This window comes from Peromyscus leucopus, chromosome 6, assembly GCF_004664715.2.
Source record: "Peromyscus leucopus breed LL Stock chromosome 6, UCI_PerLeu_2.1, whole genome shotgun sequence".
Taxonomy (NCBI): Eukaryota; Metazoa; Chordata; class Mammalia; order Rodentia; family Cricetidae; genus Peromyscus; species Peromyscus leucopus.
Window position 1 is genome coordinate 28187432 of NC_051068.1, and position 23509 is coordinate 28210940.

Here is a 23509-nt window from a genome sequence, read left to right on the forward strand (position 1 = left end):
GATTTAATGTGTTCAAGCCATATATAAATTAACTCATCCATGTCTTTGTTGCCAAACAATAAAAACACACAATTTTATTTGCAACATTTGGACTGGGTTTATATTATAGAATCAATCATTGTGTTGGAAATAACAGCTTCAAGGTGCTAATATAGACTAATAATGAATACTCAAATAATGATTACTTTGATCATGCTTCTTACATAAAATATGTATCTATCTTAACCAAATCATATAAATATATACTATTTCAGGGAGAGCTGGATAGAAACTAAATACTGTAGAAAAAAATAAATTGTTGAAGATATTGGGAATGTTATAACTCATGTGGGTATAGTGGTACACACCTGCAATCACCACATTCAGGAATTGAAGGCTGGAAGATCAAATATTACAATATTCAAGTCAGCCTTAGGCTATGCATGAAGAACCCGATTTGTGGTCTGATTAATTATATACACTCAAATTGTTTCTTCAGACATCAACAGAACACTTGTCAGTGTGAAGCACCGTGTACTTTACTTATAAGTAGTATTTTCAAATCAATGCCATGTCAATCTAAAAAATATAATTTTAGATGACTGAATGTCATTATTATTTGTTTTATCGAGCCAATTAGAATAGTTTATAGCAATAGGTTGCTGTGCAAATGTGGTTATATTTTGACCTATCTGTGTAACCTAATACCATACTTCCAAACTGAACATTCATAAAGACATGGATAGATGTACTTAATTTTCATCTTTTTCCGAGTATCTTCTACATATGTTTCAGATTATTTCTCCATATGATTTTTGTTACTTATGAAATCCATGGCCACACTTATGTGTTTCTGATTCCTTTGCAGATATTATAGGTTCCTAAAAGAAGTCAGGGTTTATTTGGACATATTAAAGTGTAGCTGTTTCATCTTGTTAAAATGAGATGTATGTGTTTGCTGTGGGATATTCTCTATGCTGGGAATGTCTTGCTCTGATTGGTTAGTAAATAAAGTGTTGATTGGCCAGTAGCCAGGCAGGAAGTATAGGTGGGACAAAGAGAGTGGAGAATTCTGGGAATAGGAAGGCTGGGGGAGGAGACACTGCCAGCTACCACAATGAGAAGCAGATGTTAAGTAAGCCACAAGCCACGTGGCAACTTATAGATTAATAGAGATGGGTTAATTTAAGATGTAAGAGATAGATAGCAAGAAGCCTTCCATGTCCATACAGTTTTTAAGTATATATAAGTACTTAAGTATATAAGCTTCTGAGTGATTCTTTTATAAGTGAGCTTCGGGACTGCAGGGGCTTGGAAGGCCTCATAGAGAAAGTTTCCAGTTCCTTCTGATGCTTGCACTAAAAATCTTCATTGAAGCAATGAAGAGACCCGAAATTATGGTGGTATTTTATTTGTACTGAAATGTGATTTTAATTGTATGTTAATAAATAAAGTTGCCGGGGGGTCAGAGCTATTAGAGCCATAGCAAAAGCTGGGCATTGGTGGTGCATACCTTTAATCCCAGCACATGGCAGGCAAAGCTAGGTAGATCTCTGTGTGTTCAAGGATACAGTCAGCAATGGAGACACACGCCTTTATTCTCAATACCACAGAAAACCTGGAGGGCTGTACAACAGACAGTGATGAGACAGTCATGTGGTTGGTTTTGCAACCAATGAGAAGGCAGAACAGAAAGTCTATATAAAGACAAACGGACAGGAAGTAGCTATCTTTCACATAGGTCGCTTGGCTTAAGAGGCTAGCTGCAGCAGGCAGGTAAGGCTCTTAGCTCTGATCTCTTGCCTTTCTTCTTTGCACTGGTTTTGTGTTTCTTATTTAATAAGACGGTTGGTTACATCTACAAGAAGTAGAACTGTTTATATGGTAAGTAGAAGTGATTAAGGTCATTTATAGTGGGCAGTTAAACATAATCCTTGTAAAACAAAAGGCATGATAGTTCAATCCAGTAATGCCAGGACACAAAATAAAGAGGCAATATGACTGCTGTGAGTTCTAAGATGTCTTGGGCTGCATAGTCAGAACTTCTCTCAAAACAGTATAAGAATAATAAAGATAGCATTGATGTAAAATTGCAGTAGTAATAGGTTGTAAAGATGCTTAAAAATAACATATAAGTGAAGTATTTTTCCATTTATTTATTTTTGTAACACAGCTATTGTTTTTGTTTGTTTGTTTGTTTGTTTTGTAGCTGGTCCTTAGTAATCTCTGCCCTTCAAGTAGCATATACCTGATACTGTGTAAGTAGCAAGTGCTAGCCAACAGTGTGATGGAGCATCCACCGTGTACAAATATGTAATGATGATCTTGTATTTGTGATTATTTCCACTCATGAGTCTGCATATATCCATATATTATACCTGTGAACAGATTCATTCACTGAACTCTTGAAAGCTACAAAACCTCTAGGGAAACTGAAAGAATTTGACAGTGAACTCACTTGTAACTTTAGCCAAAATAGTCTGTGTAAAACCATTAATGAATTCCTGATGGATTGATCACTATGTTTACTTTACCTGAGGAAGTTAATTTCAGAATAAATCAATGTGTTTTGTGTTTCTAGAATAAGGTGTTTATTTGGTGGTATTTAAATACAATGCATGAAAGTGTAAAAACTGTTTATCTTAATTAAAAATGTTTATTTTAGTATATATGCCATAAATTTAAACTTGCTAATCATTTATTTAATGAAATTTTAAATGTCAAGTGATTCTTAAAAACACTTTATTTAATTTTAACATTTCTTTCTTAGTTTGAATAATGTCATAACACTGATTTAGGAATTTCTTTTATTTCAATAAAATAATTGCAAAACCAATAAAGTTGCAGTAACATCCATTCTACAATACATAGAGAGGTAAGAGGAAGATACATCTTCTTTGTCCTGCAACCAAAGAGCTCCTTATCAACTTTTTTTCCCAGTCTGCTTTATTCTATATAAATTTCTATTATTAATAAATTGGGGAAAATCTGGTTTTCACTGTGAATGAAGATAGAGACAGTTGTTTACTCCTGTGACTCAGCATTCAAAAGCATTATGCAGGGTGATCATACCTTGGAGGACTCCTGGGCTGTGGGAGCCTGTTTTCAGGTCCCTTGTGGCTGTACCCAGCAGGTCCTCCTAGAGAGGATGATTAGGATCATGGGCCTGAGTGCAGGTGTCTGAGATGGTCTGCACTTGGCTGCGCCTGGGGGGGGACAGTCTTTTGCTCCACATCTTGGCAATTCTATAAATACCCTGGGGCAGAGACAGGGCCCTTTGGGATAGGTTCTAGGCCCTCTCGAGGCTATCCTTTATTTTCTATCTGTTTATCTCCACAATCTAAATTCTTCTATCTAACATTTCCTGCTGTTCTCACTCAAGAATACTCTGGGGAACTGTGGGGTTGGTGGGTAAATGCCCTGCACTGGGCTACATATGGAAATTTTACATAAAGAGATAAAATGAAAACAAATAAAATTTAAGCAAGCCATTCAAACAAAAACATCGCATTTATATGTTTGATTTTTTTTCTTTCTCTTTTTGAGACAGGGTTTCTCTGTGTAGTTTTGGTGCCTGTCTTGGATCTCGCTCTGTAGATCAGGCTGGCCTCCAACGCACAGAGATCTGCCTGGCTCTGCCTTCAAAGTGCTGGGATTAAAGGCGTGCGCCACCACCGCCTGCAATGTTTGATTTGAAAACTACTAACATTTCAGATGAAATATCTTCCAAAGCTTCAGCTATGAATGACTTATAAACCAATGTTCATCTGGTTTGGTTTTGAAATTTATCTCAAGGGAACTGATTGCAGACAATTCAAGGTCTTTCAGGGGAGCTAAACAGATCTGATCTTGCATGTTGAAAAACTTAGATATTGTCTTTCAAAAATTAACATCACAAGCTAATCAACATCAATACCAAATTAGTCATCATGACAGCTGAAGTAATGAGAAAATATATGTTTGTATATTTACACTATAACCTGAAAATAGTACCTTACATTTCCAACTCCTACTTTTGGAGCACATTAAATCAGTGCCAGAACCAGGTTATACAGAGCCCATTCATCAGACTTTGCAAATAGAATACCAGTAAGTTCCACAATGTGCCATTGTTAAGTTTTATAGCCAAAATATTAAAGTATTTTTTTTTAGTTCTGCAACACCAGTCTTGGATAGGTGAGGGTCTAGAAAAACCATACAATTCCCTGCTGAATTGTCTACTGACAGATTCCAGGAAGCAATCATTGTCTTCAGTTGGGTGTTCACTGATTATCCCCACCATGATATAAAGCGCATTTTTAACCCTGTGTTAATACAAATGACCCAGCTTAAACTCAGTGAATCACAAAACAAAAAGATATGCACTTGGGAAAGGGACTTTTGATCAAAGAAGTGATTAACAGTGTTAAGAATAAGAAATAGAATGGTTTCAGACAGTGAGAATATTGACTGAAATCATCAAGGAACAATTTTTATTAAGTAAAAACAAAAAAAAAAATCTAAATGAGGAAGAAAAGGCATGGTGTCTCATTACTTTGTTCAGTAATTCCTTATGTGAGAGAAGAAGTTTACTATGCAGACAGCCATTTTATGGAATTAATAAGGTATCTCTCTGCTCTATTTTTTACTCTATTACTTTAAAAATCCCTTAATGTTATAAACCATCTGAATTTATTTCTTATTTGCAAATTTATGTTAGTAAGAGAAATGTTCTTAATCATAGTCTACATATTTTATGTCACATTTCCCCCTATATATTATATTACAGATAATCTCAGTCTATCTTTCGATAATCTGGCATAGTACAGTGGGTTGAATATCTTATCATCCACCCAGTATTACAATGATAATACTTTAATTTCAGTCACACCTTATTTGGAAATGAGGCTTTGGTGATGAAGTCCATTTGTTGCTCCAAATGTCATAGATAACCAATAACTTTTCTTTTCTGTGTTTACTCACATTCAACTTTTGGTCAGTATTCATTGTGGTAGAGATCCTTTTCTTTGTCCTCTCTCCATTTCTATTATTGCAAAGGAGGTTTAACATGAAATCTATAGATGTATGGATTTATATTTGGGTCTTGAATTCAGTTCCATTGTCTAATATATATGTACTTATGTAATACCATGTTGTTTTGTAACAATAGCTCTGTAGTACAACTTGAAATAAAGAATTGTGTGAATTCAAGAAATTCTTTTATTATTTAGGATTGTTTTAGCTCATCTGTGTTTTTTTTATTATTATTAAGAAATTTTCTATTCATTTTACGTACCAACCACAGATCACCCTCTCCTCCCTCCTCCCACCCCTGAGCCTTCACCCCAAACCCACCCTCCATTCCCACCTCTTCCAAGGCAAGGCCTTCCATGGGGAGTCAGCAGAGCCTGGTACATTCATTTGAGGCAAGTCCAAGCCCCTCCCCCTACACCAAGGCTGTGTAATGTGTCCCACCATAGGAGCTGTGAAGAATTGTGCTGGAATTTTGGTGAAGAATGTATTGAATCTGTAGATTGCTTTTAATAGAGTAGCCATTTTTGCTATGTTAATTATACTGATCTATAAGCATAAAAAATCTTTCCATCTTCTCATATATTCTTCAATTTCTTTCTTCAAAGAATTGAAGTTTTTATCACAAAAGTCTTCCAATTCCTTGGGTAGAGTTACCAAAAGATATTTTATATTATTTGAGGCTTTTGAGATTTTTTTCTCAGTCTGTCTGTCATTTGTATATAGGCTGACCACTGATTTTTGTGAATTAATCTGTTGTTGAGGATATGAATAGGGCAGATTACTCATTTCTGGTGGAAGTACAAATTTGTATAGCCATGATGAAAAACAATATGGTGTTTCCTCAGAAATTTGGGAATAGAATTACAAGATCTAGCTATACCACTTGTGAGCATATACCCAAAGGATACTTCATCCTACCAAAGAATACTTGCTCAATCATGCTCATTTCTGCTCTATTCATAATAGGCAGAAAGTATAAACAACCTAAATGTCCCTCAAAGGAAGAATGGAAAAAGAAAATGTGGTATAATTACATAATGGAATATTAATCAGCTGATAAAAAATAGCATTATAAAAATTGCAGACAAATTAATGAAACTAAAAAAACGTCATTCTGAATGAGATAACCAAAACTCAGAGAGATAAATATGGTATGTATTCACCCATATGTAGTTATTAACCATTAAGTAAATGATAACCAAGCTACAATCCATAGATCCAGAAAAGTTAGGTAGAGGGAAGGATTAGTGGAGGACATATGGATCTCCCTGGGAGGTAAAAATAGAATCGATTTTATAGGTGGATAGAGGATGAAAGATGGGAATGGGAGGATCTAGTGGGGAGAAGAAGGGGATATGGGGCTGATAGGGCAGAATTGGGGAGAGACAGCTGGAATTGAGGAGTATTTCAGGAGTGGTATGGAAACTTACTTCAGTGAAAACTTCCTAAAATAAATAAAGGCAATCTTAATGAAGTCTCCAAATAAGGGAGATGGAGTCCCAACTGGCCATCTCTTGTTACCAAAGGATACTTCTTCCAGTGCCAGGACTGCATTTAATCAAATTGAGAAGTTGGCCAAAGTAGTCCCATGGAAATCCCCAGAGTATGTTGCCAAGACAATAGATAGCTCTCCAGGAATTGACAGGTCATTGTTGTAGAAAAAAATTCACACAATTCATTAAACTTGGAGGAGTCAAGTTGGTGGATACATAGAACTTTCATTCCTTCATTCCAGTGTCTTTGATGTAGTAAAGTACTCCGCAGGCTACCAAAAGAAAAACAAACACCAGCCCAGTCATAAAACCTTTGATCTATAATGTGCCCTGCATGCCAGATACACTAGAGCAATGGCGGCACAAAACCTGTGGGAGTAACCCACTGGCAACTGATTTGATTTAGGGCCCACTCCATGAAATGGAGCCTTTACCCTCGATAGTCCAGGGACATAGGGCAACAAAATACTATTGATGTAAAAAAACAACAAACCAAAAAATTACAATAAAATGGCACTTAATGTTTTTCTGTAATACTCATAGATCAGTGCCTTGTTCAGCCTTCATCAGAGAAGTTTCTTCCTGCATCAGATGAGAACAAATACAGAGACCCACAGCAACACATTTCCCAGAGAGAGAAACCACACAACAGACATCTAAGTTGTATAGCTGGAAGTGTTCCTGTGTTCTCTCTCAGTGCCAAGGTCCCACAGCCACTTATAAATTTTCTGTGTCCTGCCTGGTCCTGTCACTCAGACCCAAGTAAACACACAGAGGCTTATATTATTTTTAAATTATGGCCATGGTAGGCTTTTTGCTAGCTAGCTCTTTCATCTTAAATCAACCCATTTTTATAAATCTATATTTTGCCATCTGGCATGTGGTTTATAGTACTTTACATCTTGCTTCTCCTGGTGGACGCTAGCAGCATCTGCTCTCTGCCTTCTTCCTGTCTCTCTGTTTAGATTTCCCACCTGCCTCTAAGCTGCCTTGCCATAGGCCAAACGGCTTCATTTATCAACCAATCAGAGCAATATTCACAGTGTACAGAAAAACATCCCCATCAAAGTTGGATGTCACTATCAAATACCTCCCTCCCCACAGATCTCAGGGAAACCCACAGAAGAAGATGCAGAAAGAGTGTAAGAGCCAGGGAAGATGCACACCAGGAGAACAAGGCCTTCTAAATCATCTGAGCAAAGCTCCTATGAACTCAGAGACAGAAGCAGCAAGCACAGGGCCTACGTGGGTCTGAACCAGGTTCTCTGTGTATAGTTTTCAGTTTAGTATTGCTCTAGGACTCCTGAATGCGTGAACAAGTAGGTCTCTGGTTCATGTGCCTTTGCCTGAGCCTTTTTTCCTTCCATTGGTTTGCAATGTCTAACTTTAGTGTGATGTTTTCTGTTTTATCGTATTATATTTTGTTTTGTTGTTATCACTCAGAAGCTTGCCCTTTTCTAATGAGAGACAGAAAGGGGGTGGGTAGATCCAGATGGGAGGGGAGGTGGGGAAGAACTGGGTGGAGCAGAGAAAAGGGAAACTGGTATCAGGATATATTGTATGAGAAAATAACCTATTTTTATTAGAAGTTGAAAATAAAATTTAAAAGATAGTCACTAGTACACACAATAAAGAAAAGTTTAATTTCAAACTTGTAGGGGACCAGCACCCACACTTATTTATCCCAGGGACTCTTGAGGAATGAGGGATAAGAGAGAGTTAAGAAGCAGAGAGAAAACACAGGATAGACTTTGGCGGGCCTAGATCTATATCCAAATGGGCCCAGAACTCTATTCCAAAGGTCTATTTATAACAATGCCAAGGGGTAGAGCAACAGGCTTTCCCCTTGCTAGTTAGACCCTTACAAACACCTGGTACCCAGGCCCGTGGTCCAATCAACCTCCCATGCAGTCCTGCTAGGAAACCTAGTGGGCTACAGCACATACTGAATTTTATGCCCATAAGATGCTGAGCTAAGGTACTCTGCAATTCATTAGTATCATTCTTAGTCACGTGAGTGATCAATTTTTGTCAAACTGTAAAACTAGATAAAAAGGAATATGTAATCAATAATTTTCAATTTTGACAGGCTAAATGGTCAGTCATCCACTCCATTTCCCAGATCCCCATTTTCCCAAAATTAAGACATATAAATCACCAATTAAGTAATACTAATTTAAAGTTTATTTAAAATTAGTTTTAAGTGCATGAATAAAAACAAAAAAAAATTCGACTATATGTTCAGAGAATATATTCCCTCTACATACATGCATAATGTTTCATGTAATTCTCGTGTCCTTTCTTCTGCAAGGAAGCAGGCAACCTGCAAAAAAGGAAAATGATGAGACAGTTTACATGCGGTTACATTAAGGATCTTTAGACAGTCCTACAAAAGTGGTAGCTGAAATGTTTTCCATCTGCTAAGTTATAAATCTTCCTTGCTCTGTAAACATGTGGTCCTTGCTGCTGACACTGGAAAGCAAAATGAAACACAGATAATGCTGTATCCTTTCCAGGAGAGCACAGGTAAGTGATTACGAGAAAAATGTGAAAACCAGGAACCCCGATGTCTGAAATCATTCTTGGTGTCCTGGTGAATTCTCTATGAGCATCTGTTTGGTAGTGGTTAAAAAAAAAAAAAAAAAAAAAAAAAAAGCAGGCCTTTGTTCAGAGTGTGTGAAAACCGGAGGTCTTCCTTTTGAAACCAGATGAAAGTTTGAATATGTATGTTTTGAATCAACAAGGTTTTGTAAACTGAGAACAAAGTGAGTAGGAATTAAGAGAAATGCCCAGCTAAGTTTTAAAGAGCCCTTTTAAATCAAGATGGTGAGTTTAGTATTTAAGCTCAGAGTGACATGTGGAAAAAGAAAAGGAAAGTAGACCTACGGGTATAAACTGAAACCTTACCTCAAGTAAAACGGTAATGCTAAATGTTTCTGCAAATATGCCTTGAATGAATGAATAATGGTTACTTTTAGGATTTATAATTTCACTGTAAAAATCAAGATGATTTTATATGTTTGTTTCATTTTAACTCATTAGGGCAATTTTCACAGTATATTGATATAGCCAGACAGCAATTACATAGGAAATACAATGAAATCAGGCAGGAAGTAAAAAATTAATACAGAAGAGGTGAAATTCACACTTTGAAAGTTAAATGAACAAAAATTCGAAAATCAAATTTTAATTTACATTTAAATGTGTCAATTTTAGCCTTTTAGATTTCAGTGAGTTCAATTTAGTATGATATCAACTGAGATAGTAAGATTAATACAAGATGTGAGTTTACATTTTTAAATTGTTTTAATGCAATATATTCTGGAATCAGATGGAGTCCAGTTAAACGTTAAAATGACCAAGCTAATGAGAAACTTGATGCTCAGAATAAGTGATAGTTCATAGATCATTCATTACAACTTCAAATAAGCAAACAAATTAGATGCTTTCAAACTAAGCAATAATTTGATAGACTTGAATGAGATTATTAACATTGTGTATTTGGAAACAGAGTAAGGAAAAGAATGGTAAATTCAATTTACTTTAGAACTATAATTTTTATTAGCAAGTAGCTTTATGTAGAAAATACTGCACTGATTTGCCTATATTTGTTATTGATTTTAATATTTTATATTACGTCACAATTAGGATAACCCTAGAAAGTTATATTCAATGGTGTATTTCTGTTTCAAAGTGTAGCTGAATTTCTTCTTGTGTTTACATCTTGAAACTACTGAAACATTGGTCTATTTGCATATCACCTAAGACAAATGGAGGTTTTTTTCACAATTGACGGGACTTTAATTTGAAATGTCTGCCCAGACACTTGCTCTAAACACTTATTCCCTAGATAGTAGCCTACTTTAGGAGACTGAAATGTTCAGGAGGCGGTCCTGACTGCTGGGATTAGGTCTTCATTGGATACATGTAGCTCTCCTTCAGAATACCAGAGGCATTGCTTTCTTAAAAGTCTTACAATAGCACCCCTCAAAACATGTTTCTTCACCAAAGAAAATGAATCTTAAGCATTAAGGTTCAAGTTGGCATCCATAGCCTCCATCCATCACATTTTCAATGAGCATTGCAACACATTGTTTCAACTGTAAGAACATGATGCTATGGGTATCTGGTGTTCCAAACTCTCTGCTGTTTGTACTTTTTCTTCTCTATCCTGGCACCCATTCTACCAGAAGTTTTCTTCCCTCAAGAAAGATTTTATTTTTGTTTTCCTCCATTACTTTTTAAAATTGGACTGATTGACGTTTCTTGATACTTGCAAAATGCCCTCTGCATAAATTTATCTTCTTTATGTATGTTTCATAATGACCTAGTCAGTGCACTTTCCATCCAATGTAGTTTTTACTGAACACACGGTATCTTTCAATGCTTTTATTCTAATGAATATGCTCTTTCATTTCAAGGAACACATACATGCTGAGTAATTAATCTGTAATGATTCCTTAGCAGCTCCTTAACTAAGAGAGCAAAATAATACCATCCTTGATATACTTTGATTTTACACAGATGCAAATTCTAAAGAAAAATGTGTGATAGGAATCTGACCTGCAGGTCACATGGCTCTGTATCTGGAGTAAAGCCTAATTGTCAAGTCTTCACTGTCCTCATTTTCAAAGAGAAAATTATTCTACTCAAGTTTCTATGTGGAAAAACAGCAACTGAAATATTCTTATTGTATGGAAACAACATGTTCAACCACTGTTAATAATTTAGTATCTATGAAAGTAATAATATATATTATAGACTTTGTTTCTTTAGCTTAAAGATTAGCAAATTTTTGAACATTTGAAAACTTTCTTGAATCAAAGAATCAAAATTATAAGGTTGAAATTATTCATCCGAATATTAATGCTGAAATTCTAATATTGTTACTTTGATATTAACAAACATGATATAGTGTGTAAATAAAATACACATACATAGTTATATTAAAATATGCTGTATAATTTACATACATGTTTTCGTTGACATTTTGATAGCACAGGCTTCCCTAGATTTAATATCTTCCTACTTCTGCCTCCCTTTTTTTAGTTTGTAAATGTCTGTTACTCTGCCCAGTTATAAAATACACACACACACACACACACACACACACATACTCCAAAAGGAATAATATAGATAAGAAAGAATCTCATGAATTTACAAAGTAGTTTGTACCATTTGAGTGACAAACACATTTGTCAGTATCTTTTGTGTATACCTGATGATTTGCTCAACATTCTGTCTTTGCTTGGTTTACAATATCTATTCTATAAAAGTAGTAACTGGAAGTTCTTTCCCCTCACTTTAGAAACTTAAGTTTTTGCTTAGTTTCTTTCCAATTGTAAATCTAAGTGGATTTTGTTTATTTGTTTTTTTTTTCCTCTGAGAAATTGCCAAAGACCTTCTCAAAATTAATTTTCAAAAGCATAGAGATCTTAGACGAGATTTGCTTGCAGATTACTAGTTTTGTATGTATAATTCTTGGAAGGGAGAATAGTAACGTACAACCCAACCCCACTATGTGGTGGTATTCTAATTGTACTGAAATGTGATTTTGATTGTATGTTAATAAATAAAGTTGTCCGGGGGTCAGAGCTATTAGAGCCATAGCAAGAGTGTGGCGGTGGTGGCACACGCCTTTAATCCCATAGATCTCTGTGTGTTCAGGGATACAGCCAGCATTGGAGACATATGCCTTTAAGACCTAGGGGGCTGTACATTCAGACAGTGACGAGGCAGTCACATGTTTGGGTTTATAACCAATGAGAAGGCAGAACAAAATACTATAAAAAAACCGAACAGACAGGATATAGCTCTCTTTTGAGAAGCTGGGACACAGAAGAGGAAGGGTGAGATTTTAGCTCTGAGCTCTGACCTCTTGGCTTTCTCTTTTACATTGTCTCTGTGTTTCTTATTTAATAAGACGGTTGGTTACATCTACATCTGGTGCCCAGCTGTTGTTCCTTTCTCATTGGTTATAAACCCAAACTAGTGACTGCCTCGTCACTGTCTAAATGTACAGCCCCCTAGGTCTTAAAGGCATATGTCTCCAATGCTGGCTGTATCCCTGAACACACAGAGATCTATGGGATTAAAGGCGTGTGCCACCACCGCCACACTCTTGCTATGGCTCTAATAGCTCTGACCCCCGGGCAACTTTATTTATTAACATACAATCAAAATCACATTTCAGTACAATTAGAATACCACCACACCACTATCTAAAGCATAAGGTTTTGTCTTAGAGAAGCAACTTGATATCAGGGGACATCTGGTTACAAGCTATAAAACTACTTCCTGTGAGTAATTTGGGAAAATGGCCTTTTGGTTTGTTTGTCTTATTTTTTTTTTTGTTTTTGTTGTTGTTTTATTCAGTGAGACAAATTAACGAATTCATTAGCATATGAACTCCTTCACACTGTAGCCTTTGGAGTCACTACTTCAGTTTCAGTAGAGTTCTGGAAATTCTTACTTCTTTTCCTCGATAACATAGCCTTAAGTAAATCATCTTCCTTATTTAACATTAGCCATTTTAGTGTTTGCCTTGAAGAAAAAAAAATGATTATCGGACATTTCATTCCAGAATGTTCCTCTACTAAAAGTTAAGGTTAATTAGTTTGAAATTTCACAGAGTTTGGAATGACAAACACACACACACACACACACACACACACACACACACACACACACATCGTTTTAATAAGGTTGATATATTTTTTACATCAAGTTCATCGTTATACTACCTGCTCTAAGTCCAGTTTATTTTTCTGGTTTCCAAAAAAATTTAAAGGATTATAGACAGATAGACAGATAATAATACCCAATTAGAATAGAAGGATAGGTGTTAGATAGAAAATAGGTTGTAAATAAATGATAGCTACACAGATGGCTGATGATAGAAGATAGATTGATAGCTGACAGACAGAAAATAGATAAATGAATAATAGTATGTAAATAATTGGTAAAGGCTAGGCGAATGATAATAGACGGATGAGAGATTTGTGATTGATTGTCAGGCACATGGTAATTACAGGATTGAATAAGGATGATAGAGAATAGATATATGTTACATAGATGATAGATGAATTTTAGACATCTACATGATAAATAAACAATAATCAATAGAAGATTGGCAGACAGATGAATTTCCTGTGCAATTTGTCAGTTCTGTGAAAGTGCAGTGTAAATGTGTTTATGGCACAGTATGCTTTTTGATGCTTTTCAGTTAAAAGTTTGTTGTATCCTAAATTTATTTATATATTCACTTATTTTATGACAGTTGCCTCTTCCAACAACTTTGCCCCTTTTATGATTTGGTGATGTGAGAGTTACAGCTACTAATTTTAAAGTTTGACAGGAATCATTGCCAGTGGCTTGTGTATACATTTGGAATCAGGGTGTGAAGTCAGCTTCCACTTATAACTTGACCTCAATTTAGGAGAAACAGTATTTTTAACTTTAAATTTTTCATGTTTTATGATAGCTCATTTGCATGTATGGTTATATTCAGGGGTAGTGTATATCATGTATAGTTTGTTATCCTATAATATTATATGCTGTAATATATGAAGATATGATTTTTATGCCTTTAATCTTACAGTGCTGTTTGTCCCAGCAGCAGCTATTATTTTAAGTATAATCCATTATTAATTTTTCTCACTCTACACAATTGTCTTTCCATTATACTATTACTATTCTTCAGTGATACGGCATAGACAAAGAGGTAAGTTTAGAGTATTCCTAAGTGAATAAATTTCTAGTACAGAAACAATCTCATTTGCACATTAAGTAGGCTATAAAAAAAAGCTAAAACAGAAATGTATCTACTGATGATAATTTCTTCTTAATTTTGTTGATATTTTGAATCTTAACTTTTTATATTGTGACCATTTAATTTTAAAATGATGGTGTGGATACCACCAATTGTTTTCAATGAGAATGATTGTTTTAAAATACTTTCCTCTGTTTATTTAATTTTTTTCATATAATGCATTTTGTTAATATGCTTTTCCCTCCTCTTCATGTTCCCTGATCTCTCCACTTCCCTACCCATCTACCCACTCAACCTTATTCTCTCTCTCTCTCTCTCTCTCTCTCTCTCTCTCTCTCTCTCTCTCTCTCTCTCTCTCTCATCCCTCATTAGGAAGGTATTTGCAACTGATACCTGCTGAGAAAGGGAAAATGGTTGTCTTCAATAGAGTATCACTAGGTATATATCAACCACACTCTAGATAGGTCCTATGCCAGAGGAAATTGGCCAAAACAAATGGATTCCATGGTTCAGGGAGGGTGGGGGATTTTTGATTTTTTGTTATTGTTGTTTTGATCTTGTTGAATCTTTGTTTAATTTGAAATCCTTTAAATCCTAAAGATATGTGCTTTTAAGAAGACTTAAATGCAATCCATCCTCCTCAAAGCTATCCTCTCTTCAACATGAACAGCTTCTCCATTCATGAACAGGCACACACATCCTGGCATGCCTAGAGCTAGGCTACACAACTCCTACTCTTGTAGTTAGAATGACTCCGCTGAGTCCAGCTGTTCTTTATATGATAAGAAGAATTTACCAAAGGAAGCACACTACATATTCCAAAATATAGAAGTAGTGGCTTTCTCTTGGTCTGAAAATAAATATAAATGTCCATAACCAAGAAATAACTGATTACCAAGACATATTTGGCTTTATGTAATAGATCTCAGAGCATTAGTCTTTGGCAGCTGACTTTCTACACATGATCATAATGCATTATTCTGCCTTAACTATGTCCAGCTCAAAAGACACATGAAGTTGCTATTACTATTTGTGAGGATAAACCATAAAACTATCAAACAAAAATAACATGGAAATTTAAATAACACAGGTCAAAATAATTAGGAAATATTGCATTACTCCTATAACTGAACATGAAAAATGGTCATCTGACCATGTGTGCAAATACTGGCATGTATTCTGGATTATTAATTTTAGTCTGGCAATTTATATAGATTTTAAACAAAAAAGACAGCTGACTCTGTCAATCATGTAACATCATCAATAGAAGGGGAAACAATGTAATTTATCACTAAAATCCTTTGTCCAAGAATAAGGAGGGAAGTCTGAGAAACTGGGCATGGAAGTCTGAGGGGCAAGATGAAGATGATGGTACAGTGACAGTGACGTATGCCAGCTTCCATCACTGTACTTAGAGAAAACAGATTTCTTTCTGTTTAGAACTTTATAAGAGATCCAATATTATCAGAGGAGTTTCTAGTCTCATTCGCTGCAATACTGAGAGAGCTAGACTATTGCACATAAAAGTTATTCTTTGTGCTTCTATAGTTTTTGTTAAACCTTGCTAATGCAAAGCTTCACTAAAAGACTGATGTGTATTTTAACTTGCATCATCGTCTGTAAGAGTCTGAGCTGTTATGTAACAATTAGACTATTCTGAATTTGTTAAGTTCCATTGGAATTTTAATAATGAAATATACTTTAATGTTTTTTTAATTTTTATTGCTCAAAAATTATGGAATCATTTGGTCCTTTGGCTTCAAATCTTTTATTTTATGTTCTTCAAATACTGAAACTACGGGTCTCTGACTTTGTATCTAGTAGTTGGGGAACTTAACACTTTCCCTAAAATGAAATTATCCCTTCAAGCACTGCATAACCTAAGTGTGTTTTGAGTGCTAAGTTTAATTACAATATACATCAGTATCATTTTTATTAATTTTTAAAACAGAGAATGCTGGAATATTGGTTAACTATTTGAAAGTTTGCATTTCTTATTATCTTTGAACATGATAAATACCATCCAATATCTCCTTAAATATCCTTTCCATTTTTATGCTTTTTAGGGAAGACAACTTGTATCTAGAGTTTCAAGTTGTTTCACATTTCACTAATGTTTTTGACATTATATATGGTTTTAAAAAACTTTTTGCAGCCGGGCGGTGGTGGCGCACGCCTTTAATCCCAGCACTCTGGAGGCAGAGCCAGGCTGATCTCTGTGAGTTCGAGGCCAGCCTGGGCTACCAAGTGAGCTCCAGGAAAAAACTTTTTGCATATAGTCATCCCTATGATTCATAAGATTTGGGTTCTACAACCTCCCACAGTCACAAAAATGTACAGATTTCAGGACATTTATATAAATAGTACAGTAATTCCATAAAATTTTGACACATCTTGAGGAAATTATAAATCTAACCTAAGTTAGTATACAACTCAATAGTTATATAGGAAGAAATGATATGTGTGATGGCAAACTTAGCTGTTCCATTAAAATGTCAAGGACATAAGAAGTTCTCAGTTCTGGTGGTCTTTAAGGAAGTTGAAGTGTCAGGGAGTCTCTGGACACTCTAGTGTTTTTAGGAGATACAACATTCCAAAGAATGAATTTACTTTCAGCAAAGAAGCAAACATTCTCTTAAAATACTAGTAAGATTTTTATATTAATGTGATAAAAATTTGAAGAATTAATATGGAATATTGTTTCTCCAGTATTTCAGGAGCTTGAGAAACCAAAGCAGAGAGGGCAAAGTCTACCAAAATCCCAACCTTAATTTCTAGTTATTATTAAATTCTATTTACCTATATTATACTGTTAGAAATTATAGTCTAGTTTATGAAAAGCTAAATAGTCTTTTATTGCATTAAGTCTTACACATTCTTAGTAAGTAAAAAATATGCTCCTTGCCTATTGTCTTTTTCAGTGTTCTACTGTGTGAAGAGATACCATGACCATGGCAACTCTTATAAAAAGAAAGCATTTAATTGGAGCTGGCTTACAGTTGAGAGGTTTAGTCCATTGTCATCTTGGCAGGAAGCATGACATCAGATATACAAGATGTAGAAGAGTAGCTGAGAGTTTCATATCCATATCTACAAGCAGCAAGCAGCAAGAGACGCAAGAGACGCTGGGCCTGCCTTAAGCCCTTGAAGCTTCAAAATCTGCTCAGTGACACCATTCCTCTAAGAAGGCCACACTTACTACAAGGCCAAACATTGTAATCTCTCTCAAGTAGCACCACTCCCTTATGACCAAGCATTCAAATATTTGAGCCCATGGGGCCCATTCCTGTTCAAACCAACACACCTAGTAGTTATTATGGTGACAAATTAAGGAAGTTGCCAGGAGATAGCATTAAAAGAATTTTGTTGTATTTTTTAATTCTTATACTTCAACTTCTAAAATTCTATATGCATAATGTTTAATTTTGAGAAAAATATATAGAGCTTATAATACTGATAGAATTCATAAATATAAATATTTTATGTAATTTTCTGACTTCTAAAATTATATTTAAATACATTTTAAGAAGTGTAAAATACATTGATTGTCTTCAACAGGATACCTAAACATATTATTTTATAAAAGAAAATACCTGTCATTAGTCATATGTTTTATTTTAAACAGCTCCTGTTATTTCATCAGTTGAGCATACTTTGACATACAGAACAAATTAATTTACATTGTACACTACATGATTTTATTCTGGTTCAATAGCAATGAGTATCATTGTGCAAACACCACTGTACACAGTAGTAAACAGTTCTCTAAATAAAATAAGGCACTATTAAAAATAAAAAGCCAGGAGTTTAGTCAAAGAGAGAGAAGAGGATTTCAACGAGCAAGTGCACCAAGATCATGATGGGGAAACCTACAGAGCCGACCAAACCAAACTAGTGGGGACTCATGAAAGTTGGATCAACAGCTGTGGAGTCTTCACGAGAATAGGCCCTCTGTGTGGGGAGACAGTTGTGTAGCCTGATCTGCTTGGGGGTTCCTCTGGCAGTAGGATCAGAATCCATCCCTGGTGTATGAACAGACATTTTGGAGCCTAGTGACTATGATGGGACATCTAGTACAGCCTTGAGCAGGGGGAAAGGCTTGAACTTGTCTCAATGTGCCTCCCCATAGAAGGCCTTGCCTTCTTGTTGTGAGGAGTGGGGTGGGGGTTGGTTGGAAGGGGGACGCTGGGGGTTTGGAAGGAGGGGAGAGAGGGATCTTTGGTGTGTTAAATAAATGAAAAAATTTCTTTAAAAAAAAAAGAGAATAATGCCAGGAAAAAAAAAAGAGAGAGAGACTGTCCACTCAGGAAGCAAACCCCATCTTTGCTTCATCCATGGGCTTCTAAACCTGTCACACTGATGTTTGCCGTTGAAATGTATTAATTGTGAATCATTTACTTCATCATATGATAAAATCTTAAATATGAAAAAAATAAAAATAGAAATACAGAGCAGCAGAAAGAATTGAAAAGGTACTATTTACCATATGCTATACAATTAGGACAGATAGTATATTTGTATACTGTAAATTGCAAAGGCATTTCTAGGAAAACATGTAAACTAAAACACAAATATTTCAATATGTTTAGTAATTTATTACATTTATTAACTAAACTGTTACACTTGATATTGTTTGTTTATTTGAATCATTGAGAACTATGTAGGAATGCTCCTCAAATAAAATAGGAATTGTAAATATGTCTTAAGATTAAGTTTAATATTTTATAATATTGTGTATGGGTTGATTTTTGTTTGCTTCTCAAATTATGCTAGTAATTGTGAAGAAAGATATTCCAATATTTTCCTTGCAACAGACAGACAATGTATTTAGATAAATCATTAATTTGGACCAACATAAAGGGTATCTTTCTATAAATAGTATTTCAAATTTGAATGGGTCAAACTTGTTGAGTAAATTAGAATTTGACAATATGAACTCATGAACAGCTTTGATAAAAGCAATGAATACAGTCTTTACAAGAAAACACAGGCAACTAGGGGGCTGTTTAAATCCTCAACTACAGACCCATGTTCATTGTCAGGTACCAAGGACTCAAGTGTGCCTTTTAGATAATTAACCTCTGAAATAAGTACCATATGCCTTAGCTTTAGGAAAGGCACAACGCCAATGTACTGAAGAGCATTTAATACTACACCAGCAATTGTGATTTGAGTTAGTTTGTGTGTCTAGTTTATATAGGGCAAAATCAGCAATCTCCACTTTTGTCCAGTGTAGAACAATAAGAATAGACTGTGTGTAGGGGAATTATAAATGACAGCATATAATTAACATATGGATAGCTCATCCAGTAATAAAAACAAACAAATTGAAATAAATGAATATGAATTTTTTTTAAATAGGAAAAGACTGATGAGATATGGATGTATGCTTCCACAATATGAACAGAACCAGGAAAAAATAATTATTCACAGATGCAGATTTATCTTCTCTGGAATACTAAATCACTTCTGTGATGGATCAGCTTTGTTGTTCACCTCAACGGACACAGAATCATCTTGGAAGCCCAAGTCTGTATGGGTCGGTGAAGGTGTTTTCAAAAAAGTTTGCATGAGAGGATAAACCCTAAATATAGACAAGGACAGTCTATGAGAAGGGATCCTATACTATGTTAAAAGGAGAAGTGATGATTATTTTCATAGTATCAGTCCTATCAACCATGAGATGGAAGGTCTCCCACCTTTAGGTATCATCTTCAATTTTTCTTCACTGCCTTAAAAGTTTTAATTATACATGTCTTTCACTTCTTTAGATTTATTACAAGATATATATTTTGTGTGAGTGCTATTGCTCCCCCTATTTTTTCCAGATAAGTGTGCTGTTTGTACTTTGGTTGAATTTAAGGCCATCTCTACTGGATAGAACCCATACCTGACACTGCCAATTAGGCAAAAAGCATGTTACTAAGTGAGTCATGTAACCTGAGGTAAAACATACTACAATTATTCTACTGAGTGACCATGAAATAAATGGATTCATAAAGGCCCCCTTATAAGGCCAGGTTAGTTGGTTTTGTGCATTTTCTCGTGGTGTCCTTGACCCTCTGGCTCCTAAAATTTCTTCTTCCCCTTCTTCCTCAGAATTCCCCCAACTTTACCAAATGTTTGGCTATGGGTCTCTGCATCTGCTCCCATCAGTTGCTGGGTGAAACCTCTCTGATGACCACTGGGCTAGGGATCAATCTATGAGTATAGCAGACTGTCATTAAGAATCAAAAGTCATTCCATTGACTTTTTTCTCCCAGTTGTGTTTGGTTCTATCCTAGATCTCTATTCAGGCAGTGTCAAAGGTGAGCTCCCTCTGAAGATATGGGTCTCAAGCTGGACCAGTCATTGGCTGGCCACTCCCACAAATTTTGTGTAACCTTTACCCAAGCACATCTTGTACGCAGGACAAACTGTAGGTTGAAGGTTTTGTGGCTGAGTTGGTGTCCCAATCCCCCCACCATATGTCTTATCTGGTCACATGAGATGGCAGGTTCAGGCTCCATATCTCCTATTGCTAGGAGTTTTAGCTAGGATCACCCTCATAGGTTCTTGGAAATTTCCTCTGAACCAGGTTTCTAGCTCTTTCCAGGGGATGCCTTCCCCCACAGATATTTTATTTTAAAGCAATTCAAACATAGTATTCATCACTCTCTACCTCTTCTCTGCAGATGAAATGTGAGCACTTGCCTCATCTACTGCCTCCCTTACAACCCAGCCAATATTAGCTATATATTCTCAAACTATAATAAAAAAAGCACCTTCCTTCTTTAAGTTGCTCTGAGTCTGATGTATTTAACAGCAACAAGAAAAATTTTATTCCTTGCAGTACCCCTACACCAATCATGCTAAAATCAAACCTTCTCTTTGTTGTCTAGAGACAGCATACAACAAGCCAGGGCAAAGATTAAACAGCCTGTCAAGATTGGAACACTTTGTCTTCTTTCCTTTCAGAATACTTATAGTTAAAATACAAAATTAAATCATGTGACTCTAAGAAATCTTGAGGCACAATTGTTTAGAAGAGTGCCTGGTTACAATAAAGAAATATAATGTGATTACAATTTAATATAGAGTTGTATCTATAAAAAATTGTATGATTAACATATAAAGTTTATTAAGAAGTTTATCAGAAATTCACAAGTTTGCAAAAATTTTATTGTCAAGACAGCCACAGCTACAGATTTGAACACAGATAAGGAAGATTTGAGACTTAAAAATCACTGCCATGTTGACCCTTCTGTGTTGTCAAGATGTAAAGCAAAGAGCAAAAATATCTTAAATCCCAAGATGCATATATTCTCTGGATCCATCATGTTATTGTCAAAGATAATGAAGGAATAAATATTCCCCATAACCTGGAGTCCAAAATAACAAATTACAGATAAGATCCATAATTCAGGTCACCCAGTTGAACTGACCTTAAGATTTCATTTAATTGGAAAGCATTAATCTGATATTCTACGTGTTTTTTAGGGCTGTGCTTTATCTGTCTTCTTCCAATGAATGAGGGATAAGAGTAAATGGAAACTGGGAAAAATGCTTGAAAATAGAAAGAATAGGGGAAACAATTGAGGGAGTTGAATGTAAAGATGAGGACAGCAGCATTGCTGTACATGGCCTTCCCACTGTATGGAGACAGCCTGCAGTTGAGCATAAGATTACTGTCCTTGGAGTCAAATTACCAACACCTGGTGGACCCCTTTCTTCTCCCAGTACCTGATATTTCTCTGAATTAGAGCAGGTGCCAAATCCCATAATAGTGCATAGCGAGGACAATCAGCCAGATGTGCCATCTGAAATTATGGCACTGGGTAATTAGATGTGAAATTTCCTTTTATTATAGTTGAGTCTAGATAAAACTAACAGTGATTGCATGTATATGTATATATCAGTACCTGTGTTCATTCATCGATCCATCTGTGTATATTTTGAAAGTAATGTATCTACAACACCCTATTGATTTCACTCATTTGATTATAATAAAATTGAATTAGCAACAGATATAAATTGAGATTAAATATTTGTCATACAATGAATAATTAATTAGCTAGTATACTTATCAGCTGTCTAAATGTGCACATGTTCAACATACATAGGTAGTATTAAACAGTCTTTCTAATACGGCTATTATTATCATCAGAGAAAGCTGTAACAAATATTTATGATCACAGAGTTAAATATGGTTATTAACTAATCTTATTACTATGATAATATTTTTCAAGGTGAAAGAAATAAAAAATGAAATGAACACAAATGTAATAATGATGCAGAAAATAACAGATGTGGAGGCACGGTGGTCCATGATAGAAACGGATTCTGCTTTGGATCATCGTATCATAATTCACAAAATAAATCAGTTGTTCTTGATGAAAGTAGAAAGCCGAGAAGATTTGAAAGGGAAGAACTAATGTATATTATGTATGTATATTAGTATATATTACTGAAGCCACCTTGAGATTGTTCATGGAGGTCATCTAAAAGAACAATCCTAAATTGATACTTCTGTTAATCTGACAATGTGAAAACCTGAATTTATTCTGTATTTGTCTTCGCACTTCATGTATTGCACTCTCTGAAAAAATAATTTGAACTCTATTTTAAATACACATGCATTTTATTTTTTTCTCTTGTTGTGATATTATAACCTGAAAAAAGCAACTCGATGGAGTCAGTTCACAATGGCTGGGAAGTCAAGACAATAGGAACTTCAAGCAAGAGGCCACATAACATCCACAAAGGAAAGGGGAGAGACAGCTACAAGTTGCTGCTGATTATGCTTTATCCACTTATACAGTCCAGTATCCTAGTGAGTGGGTAGTGCCACTCACAGTGGACTGGTCTTCCTATCTCATTCAACATGATCAAAATAATCCCCATAGCTAAACTCGAAGAGGATTCTACATTATGTCAAATTGACAATTGGAATTTACCATCACCGTACAGTAAGTATTAGGAAATGGGAATTCAGGAAAGATGATCTGTGATAAAAGTAGCAATTTTTTTTTAACTTACAAGCTACTGATTATGATTAAAAGACAAAATAGTGGCCACAGATTTTAGCCAAGCTTATCATATGTGAAAGATTGTTCTTATAAGAAACTGGTTAGTGTGTCGTGCTGGGGATTATCTATTTGTATTATTATCATTTACTTTATTAGATAATGATAAAAATGAGGGGAAATGTAAAGGTTCCATTCAAGCTGGTACATCTCTCATGCTAGAAAGACATTGCATATACAGTGGAGCT